General features: G+C 20.3%; 1 non-coding gene across 1 annotated transcript; it reads left to right on the top strand.

Moving 5' to 3' along the window:
* Positions 1-8,071: 8,071 nt before the first annotated feature.
* Positions 8,072-9,200, top strand: LOC144640116 (small subunit ribosomal RNA). Its single transcript, XR_013568286.1, has one exon. It is a non-coding gene; the product is annotated as a small subunit ribosomal RNA (ribosomal RNA).
* The last annotated feature ends 1,041 nt before the right edge of the window (positions 9,201-10,241 follow it).

Raw genomic sequence — 10,241 nt, forward strand, 5'->3', positions numbered from 1 at the left:
CATCAATTATTTCTCTTCATCAAATAAATTGCATTACATATTTATTAAATTTAAAAAAATTTTTATTGATAGTGAAGTTTATGTTATATCATTTAACCGATTTATATGTATTTATTGATTTTGGGGGGTTTTAAATAAATTATATAAATATAAAAAATTATATAAATATAAAAAATTATATAAATATAAAAAATTTAAAAAAAAAATCGCGCAATTTGTATATATAGTTGTCAAATAAATACCATTATATCTATTCTAATTATATCTATTCTAATTATATCTATTCTAATTATATATATTCTAATTATATATATTCTAATTATATATATTCTAATCGAATCCCAACTAAAACTATTTACCTAAATAATTATATTTTATTTTTTACGCGCATAAATTTACAATCCAAATTAAATTTTCTAAAATATAAACGTCAGTTAAAATATAATAGTATGGCTAGTATAAGCATTTTTATATCTTTAATAAATATTTTTATAAAATCTGGATTAAAATTTAGAGTATATTTGCTTTTTAACAAATATTATAATTTTTATTTATTTTACAATAATATATTTTTAACTAAAATATTATTATTTTATCAAAATATTATGGATAATTTAAAAGAATTAATGCCTGTAAATTCTTTATCATTAAATAAAATTAATAAAAAAAAAAAAAAAATGCTCGCATAAAAAATAAATATGAAAAGCAAATTCAATATTTAATGCCCCAAAAACGTTTAAATTTTGTATTAAAGTGATTAAAACTAGACTTAATGTGCGCGGCGCAATACTCAATACACTCCAGAATTTTTTATTTATTTAACAAAATATTAACGCCTTTACATTTTAAAACTTTATTAATATACGGATTAAAAAAAAAATTACACCTTACACTACTAGCTCAATTTCTAAAAAAAAATAATAAATAATTTTATGTTTTTTATATTGATCATAAATATTAATCATACTAATATTTTTTATAATAAAATAGTTCGCCAAAATTTTTATTTGTTATATTTTAAGTACTACAAAATTTTTATATTTAATAAGTCAAAAATTAATTTTCGTGTACCATTTAATTTTTATTTTTATAATCTACACGTAATGTTACCTATAGTAACATACTATTATTATAAAATTTTAATAAAAAGTAAAATTTATAGAATTTTTTCAAATAAAAAAAAAACACACTTGTTTCCTCATATTAATTATTTTCACATAATACGCATATTTATTTTTTTCACTAAAGTTGTAAATTTTAAAAAAAAATTAATACTTTTCGGGTTGTCCAAATCAATATTACTTAAAACTTTAAATAATTTATTATTTTTTAAAAAAATTAATATATTTACGCAACGCGGATTTAAAATCAGCCGGCACATTTCTTATAAAAAGACTGGAAAAGTTGCAAAATATTTTTAAAAAGCGTATATTCAATTGATTTTTTTTTATTTTATTTATTGCATACTACAATTTTTTACTTTTTTTATTCATATTTTACCACGCCTTTTAAAATTAATAAATACCAAATATACAATGTTTTTAATTATGGGAGACGTTGAATTATTTTTTTCATTTATTAGCATATGTTTACTGATAAATATTATTTTTATTATTTTTAAATATATATTTTATAAAAATATTTTTTTTATACAAAATTTATCTAAAAATAATAAACATAACTTTTATGAATGTGGCGTCAAGCCTGTATCACAAAATACAATTAAAATAAATATTAATTATGCGCTGTTGGCCATATTTTTTATTTTATATGATAGCGAGCTTTTGTTCATTATCCCAATAATATATAATTTTAATTTTTTTACCAGCTCGGACGCGTACTTATTAATGTTTTATTTATTTTTAATAATTATAAGCCTATTAATAGATTTTGATAAAAATGCATTAATTTGGCAGAAATAAAAATAGTATATTTTAGTGTTATTCTGGTTTCAAAAATATATATTATATAATTGTAATCGTATGTTTAGCACTATGTTGATTTGGATGTACGACTTAATAATAATTATGTTTTATAATAATTTTAATACTTATATTTTATTACTAAAAGAATCTTTGTTAATTGATTATTTATATAAAACTTATTTAATGCGTATAATTATGAATTGATATGTGATGGTGGGGTTATATTTTGAAAATTTTGGATTAAATTATTTTATTAATAAAATAACTAAAATTTTTAATATTAACTGAACGCTAATTGAAAATACATGATTTAATTATTTTTTGCAAACGTATTTTATTTTTTTTATATTTAATACATATTTAGTATTTATTTATTTTTTTTAAGTATTAGTTTATGCATTTGATATTTAATTATAATTTTATAGATTCAAATGCGTATATGCATTTATACCTAATCAAATACTTTTATTGCGATATTGAATTTAGAAATCACAATTATTTTCACTTAATAATTGCAAAAATGCACTTGTTTTTTTAGGTGTATATGTGCAACTACAAAATTCATTCATACGTGGTTATTTTTATGTATTATTATGTTTATATATTATTATATTTTTTAATAAATTACTTTAATAAAAATATAAATATGTTTACCTCTATTTTGCTTTTTTTTAATAATTTTAACTCAAATTATACATTATATTTTATAATTATTTTATTATTAATTTACACGCTAAATAATATTTTTTATTTGTGAGCTGCTTACTTATACATATTAAATATAAATTATTTGAGCTATAAGTGCGTTAATAACATATACAATAATTTAAACTATAATATTCTTTTAGATAACATATATTTGTCTATTCACCCGCTACTCTTAGTTATATTTTTAATTTATTTTTATCGCCTATGTTTTATTTATTTATATTTTATTTTCATCGAAATATATAAATATAAAAACAATATAATTTTTATTATATGCGAACTGTATACACTATTTTTATTTATCCTAGGCTCATTAATTTTTGGTGGATTTTGAGCATTTTTAGAAAATACTTGAGGTGGGTTTTGAGCTTGAGATTATTCCGAATGTGTTAATTTAAATTTGTTAATAATGATCTTATTTTATTTGCATTTATATAAATTTATTAATGTATCTTCATTATATTATTTATATGCGTATTTCCATTTATGTATAATATGTATATACATATATATCAAATTGTATGCTTTAAACACATCTCATATGTTTGGAGAAGCGTTGCAGTGATATATATATTCAAATTTATATATATATATGATGATATTTTTATATATTATGCAATATTATAAATACGTGTATACGAATTATAATATTTATTATAATAACGTGTCATACGCGTGATTTTGTTATTATATTTTATATTTCTGATGCAGTGAGATTTTATACGCACACATTAACATTAATATATATATATACATCTATGTAATTTTATTTAATAATTTTTTTTTTTTTTAAAAATACTTATTTACTTATTTTTAACATACTTAATTTTTTAACAATAAGTATTTTTTATATTCTTGTTAACTTCGTTCGCCGCTTAAAAATTTATACCATCGTTCACACCTTAATATCAATTTATATTTATTATATCTATATTATTTATTTGTATAATATAAATTATTTACATACATATTACACTTTTGAAAATTTTTATTTTAACAGCGTCAACTGCCTGTTGTATGTATATAACATAAATTATACCGACAATGGTAATCTATATTATATAACAAATTTATATAATTTACAGTTAATCCCAGTACATTATAGTAATATAATATCTTTTTCTGCAGAATTAGCCAATATAAAATTTAATATAATGCAAGTTTTATACTCAGTTGCTGAATTTAATTATTTAAATTTTTTAAATAATCGGCATTACCAATTTAGTGTAATTTATAATTATATTTATAATTATATTTATAATTATATTTATATATTAATATTATACGTGTTATATATTAAATAAACACCAGTCGGGTGCCCGTTATTATCTATTTAATATGTATATTTAAAATTACCTATAATTTCTATAAATACTTATATAAATATCCCAAACAAATTTCTAATTATCGATTTTTTGTAGATTCAAATACATCGCTATTCAAGATATTTAATTATTTTAATTCATTAAAAATAATTAAATTATATTCCCGCTATCACGCTTATAACTGAATTTTTTTTTATAATAAAATTTTAAAATATACCTCATTGGCAATAATTTTATTTTATATATTTTACACCAACGCGTTTATACTGTGATCAATTTTTTATTGCGCAATATATTATATTTTTTCAAATATTTTATGGCTGTATTTTTATCATACATATATAACAACTAATAATTTAACAACTAATAATTTAACAACTAATAATTTAACAACTAATAATTTAACAACTAATAATTTAACAACTAATAATTTAACAACTAATAATTTAACAACTAATAATTTAACAACTAATAATTTAACAACTAATAATTTAACAACTAATAATTTAACAACTAATAATTTAACAACTAATAATTTAACAACTAATAATTTAACAACTAATAATTTAACAACTAATAATTTAACAACTAATAATTTAACAACTAATAATTTAACAACTAATAATTTAACAACGAAAATTTTTACCCAGCCTAATTGCTATTTAAATTATATAAATTTTTCGTCAAATCGATTTGTAACAAATAAAAATATTTTTAACTTATCACTTTACTATAATAATTTATTTAAAAACTATAATAATTTATTTAAAAACTATTTAACATTTAAGAAAATTTATAATTATAATGTGTTAAATAAAAAAATTTTAGGCCAAAACTATAAATATAACATGTTATATTCATCTTCGCTCAACCTTGTTCCGGACTGTATTTATAATTTAAATTTTATAAATATCAAAGAATCAATTTATTTTATAAATATAAAAAATTTATATAATTTAACTTCAAAAAATTTTTATTTTACAAAATTATTTAAAAAAAATATAATCAATGCGAATGTAGATCATAACGTTAACTATACTAATTTATTTAACTACACTAATTTATTTAACTATAATTTGTATAAAATTATTTTAAATTGTAAATTAGAATTTTATAAAAATTTAAATTTATTATATATTTTAAGTTTACAAACAAAAACTTTAAATAATATATATACCAACAAAGTTATATCAAAAATTATAAAATAAAACTGCCGTGTATGATTTTGAAACTTTATAAATTGTATTATTTGTTAACTAATATACACAATTTAACTAATATACACAATTTAACTAATATACACAATTTAACTAATATACACAATTTAACTAATATACACAATTTAACTAATATACACAATTTAACTAATATACACAATTTAACTAATATACACAATTTAACTAATATACACAATTTAACTAATATACACAATTTAACTAATATACACAATTTAACTAATATACACAATTTAACTAATATACACAATTTAACTAATATACACAATTTAACTAATATACACAATTTAACTAATATACACAATTTAACTAATATACACAATTTAACTAATATACACAATTTAACTAATATACACAATTTAACTAATATACACAATTTAACTAATATACACAATTTAACTAATATACACAATTTAACTAATATACACAATTTAACTAATATACACAATTTAACTAATATACACAATTTAACTAATATACACAATTTATGTTTTTTTCTAAAAAAAATAACTATAAATTTTACTAAGCATTTAATTCATTACTTATGCATACAACACTTATTTTTTAAAAGCTACAACACGTATTTATTATCTAACAAAAAAAAAACCTTCCTGCATTTAAACGCAAAAAATTTTAATATTATGTTTATTTATAAAAATATATTATTGCGGAAATACTTCGTCACCGTGCCAATTTATATCAATAAAATTACAAGTATAAATGAAACATTGTATTATATTAATTACCTCTATATATATAAATTATTTTTATTAAATCAACGTTATTTAATATTTAAAAAATTAATTTGTGCAAAAATATGCTATAAAATATAAAATAATAATTATTATTTTAATTAAAAATTTTATAAAACGTGCGATTTTCTGATAGATATTATAATTATACACTATTGCATCAAAATTTATTTAATACAACAAATGTTACTTCTACAACTAATTACCAACTAATTAGCCACGCTAAAAATGCTATAAAATATAACTATATTTTTGTTGTAAAATTGTTATTACCGTACCCCAGTTTTTCATCGATTACTGGATTTGTTTTATTTACTGCAATACTATTGCAAATTGCAAGCGGATTTTACCTAGCTTGTTATTATTTACCTGAACCGGGATTAATCGTAGAGTTACGCGAAGAAATGTTTTTAGAAACAAGATACGGTTCCGAAATTTATACCATGCATGTTAGGGGCGTAGATGTTTTATTTACATGCTCTTATATCCATATATTTAAAAAGATCTATTTAAGAAATTTTACTGGAAGTGAATCAGACGGATGATTGTTGGGTGGATATGCTTTTATATTTTTTCATTATATTGTTGGTTTAGGTATTTGTTTAAGTGCTTCACACCTCAGCGATTTAACATTTACTATTGCCGCTAATTTGTATTGATCTTTATTATTAAATACGCATAAAACATATTATATTATTTTTACTAATAAACATCTAAATATTGATCAACTAATTAGATTAATGATTTTACATTATATTTCGCCTTTATATTATTTAATGTTAGTTCAATTACATATTTTTTACTGCCACGAGTCCTGAGATTCTCACAGCAATACCGGGGTTTATGAAGGCAAGCGTTCTGCGTATATAACATGATTTTATGATGCATTTAAAAAAGAATTTAGCGATTCAAATTTTAATTTAATTATCTGTATGTTATTTTTTTGAAACCACACATTTTATGTTTATCCTAATAATTATTTTTTTTTTGAACATTGAAATACTTACGAAATTGAAGAAATAAATTTTTTTTACGTGGCCCCTCATTGATATTTTAGACCGCTAATGGGATTACTAGTTGTTGCTCCCACACATTATGAAGGTGTTATGTGATTAGTGGGTTTTTTTTTATTACTGTCATTTATGCCTGTTTTAAATAAATTTTACAGAAATAATGAAATTATCACAAACGAGCCTTATATGAATATGTATTTATTGCACCTAACTTTATTTTTTATTTTTATGTGCGCACTATTTACAACAGCAAGCGTTTTGCCGTGCGGCAGATATTATTATGATCCCGAATCCGGATATGTTGGTAATGTATTTATAAAAATATCATATCAATATGTTTACCTTTACTTAGGCTGATTAGTTTATAATTTAGAATTTATTGATTTAATATTTATTAAATTATTAAATTTCAAATATTACCTCTGCGGTGAAACGTGAAAAAAAAAAGAACCAATTCATTTAAAATTTGTTTGAAATAAATCAACATACCCAACTTTTATACAAATTACTACAATTAGGGAAAAATTAATAGCAATGTTAAAACGTACAAAAAAGTATAAAAAATTTATGTACAAACCAACTTTGTCTGTTAACACAATTAAAAAATATTTTTTATTTAATAAAAAATTAAAAGTGTGATTTTTACATATCAATATAAAAAATATTAAAATGTGGAAATAAATAATAAACACCGTGTATACATTTGTTACAATAAATAGATTTTTTAAAAATTTTAGTGAGTTTGACTATGGCTCGAAGTTAACGCGTGTAAAGCGAATTAACACATGCTAGTATAATTTAATAATGTTAATCAATATTAATATTTATTAATGCGCATAATGGTGAGTAAATTATGAATAAATTTTATAAAAAAAACATTTAGTTTATGTACTTATATAAAAATATTTATTTTATTTTTAATAAGAATTTATAAAAATATTTATATAAGATTAGATATTATTATTAATGTAATAGTCGATTATCTTTAATTGTTCTTATAGGTATTACAATCACACGAGGTATGAAAATATTTCGCCGCAGGCAGCAGTGGATAATTTTGGTCAATATCAGATATGATGAACCAGCGCTTTACGTAAATGAATAATGTATATACATAATGACAGCATAGACGCTGTAAAGTTTAGCCTTTAATAAATATTATGCATTTATTGAAATAGAATCTCGGGCTAACGATGTGCCAGCAGCTGCGGTAAGACATCGGCGAGAGAGCGTTACTAATCGTAACTAGGTGTAAAAGTAGCTAGATTGTTTAATTTTATATGTATTAAAAATAGCATTAACCATTTAATAAATATTATATTAATACTTTGAAATAATTAGAAAATATTAGAACTTTTATAGTAAAGATAAAATTTGTTGATAATAAAAAGACTTTCAAATTTGAAAATAAATATTTATAATTATTTGACATTAAACTACGAAAGTATAAAGTTCAAGCAGGATTTGATACCCTGTTAGTTTATACCCGGAATTATGAATATTAAATAACTATATTTAAGTTAACGCGCAAATATTTTACCTGGAGATTACAGCTGCAAAGATAAAACTTAAAAAGATTGGCGGGAACTTTGATAAACGGTGGAGCGTGTGGTTTAATTCGACAATCCACGATTGACCTTACCAAAATTTTAATTATATAGAAAATATTATTAAATAATAAATTTTATACTAAAATTAAATGGCACTGCATGGCTGTCGTCTATTCGTGTTATAGAATATGATATTAAGTTATTAAACGAATGAAATCTGTATATAATCTGTAATATATGTTTACATGCGTAAATATTATTAACCATATATTATTAATTATATATTATTAATTATATATTATTAATTATATATTATTAATAAGCTCAGAGGAAGTCAAGTCATTATGGTCTATATATTTTGGGCTACACATGCGCTACAAAAATAAAAACAATGAGATATAGCGTAGAAATACAAAATAAATCTAAAAAAATTATTTTAGTACTAATTATAGTTTGCAATTCAACTATATGAAGCAGTAATCGTTAGTAATCGTAAATCATAATGTTACGGTGAATATTAAATCAAGTTTTGCACACACCGCCCATCACGCTCGAAAAGTAGTATATTGTTAAAGTTATTTTATTAAAATATGTTTAAATAAATATTATAAATAATTTAAGTACGCATTATATTACAATTTGAGCGAAGTTGAAACAAGGTAATAATAGAGGAATCTGTTGTTGGATTATAAATATTGTATAATTCATAATTTTTACACATATACGTACTCGATCAAATTATTAATATAACAAAGTACAAAATTATTTTATTAATTAAAAATTTATAATCAACAATTGTTTATTAAAATATATAATTTAAGTAATTATTAGTTCAACAAATTTTATTAAAAGAATATTTATTATGTATAATTTTTAATTAATGGAGCAAATTTTATTATTGTAAAGGCGGCAACTTAATTATAATAATATTAAATTAAAAAATTTAACTTAACCGAAACATCGAAGTAAGTTTTAAAAGACAACAGTAATTTGTAAGTAGTGGTGAGCGAACGCATAAAACGCTATTAAATATAATCAAATATAAATTATTTTATAACACATTTTGTATCAGTCAAATTATACATTATATTATATATTTATAAAGTATATTAATTAATGAAATTTTTTAATAAAATATTGTAATATTATTTACAAGCGTTTAATTATACATAAAATAGCAAACTAGTACTGTGAAGGAAAAATGAAAAGATTTATGATCTTGAAATTTAATAATAAAAACTTATAATGCATTTTGTATTATTATACCTTTTGCATAATGGACCAACAACTTAATATAATTAGCAAGCTTAATTGTAGTAGGCGCACGTAACTGTTATAAAAGTTAATTGTATTAGACTCGAAACGAATTGATCTAATTATGAGCAGGTTAATTGTGCTTTAAGGGTACGAAAAGACCGAACTTATGAATGTTGCAAAATTCTAAGATGACTTGTAATTAGCGGTGAAATGCCAATCAAAATTCGTTATAGCTAGTTCTCTGCGAAAACTATTTAAGTAGTGCGATAATAAGTATAATTACGGGTAATTTTTTTAACAAATAAAATAAAAAAATATTAATTATAATTTTATTAGTCAGATATATACGCGCGAAGGTTATATATCAAGAGGGAAACAGCCCTAAATATTAGTTAAGGTGTAAAATATTATATAAGTGTATAAGTAAATAAACATGTTTTTTAAGAAGTAGGTTTGGAAACAGCCATCTTTTAAAG

Source organism: Oculina patagonica, unplaced genomic scaffold (assembly GCF_052425735.1).
Source record: "Oculina patagonica isolate OP01 unplaced genomic scaffold, crgOcupat unplaced19, whole genome shotgun sequence".
In the NCBI taxonomy this organism is placed as follows: Eukaryota; Metazoa; Cnidaria; class Anthozoa; order Scleractinia; family Oculinidae; genus Oculina; species Oculina patagonica.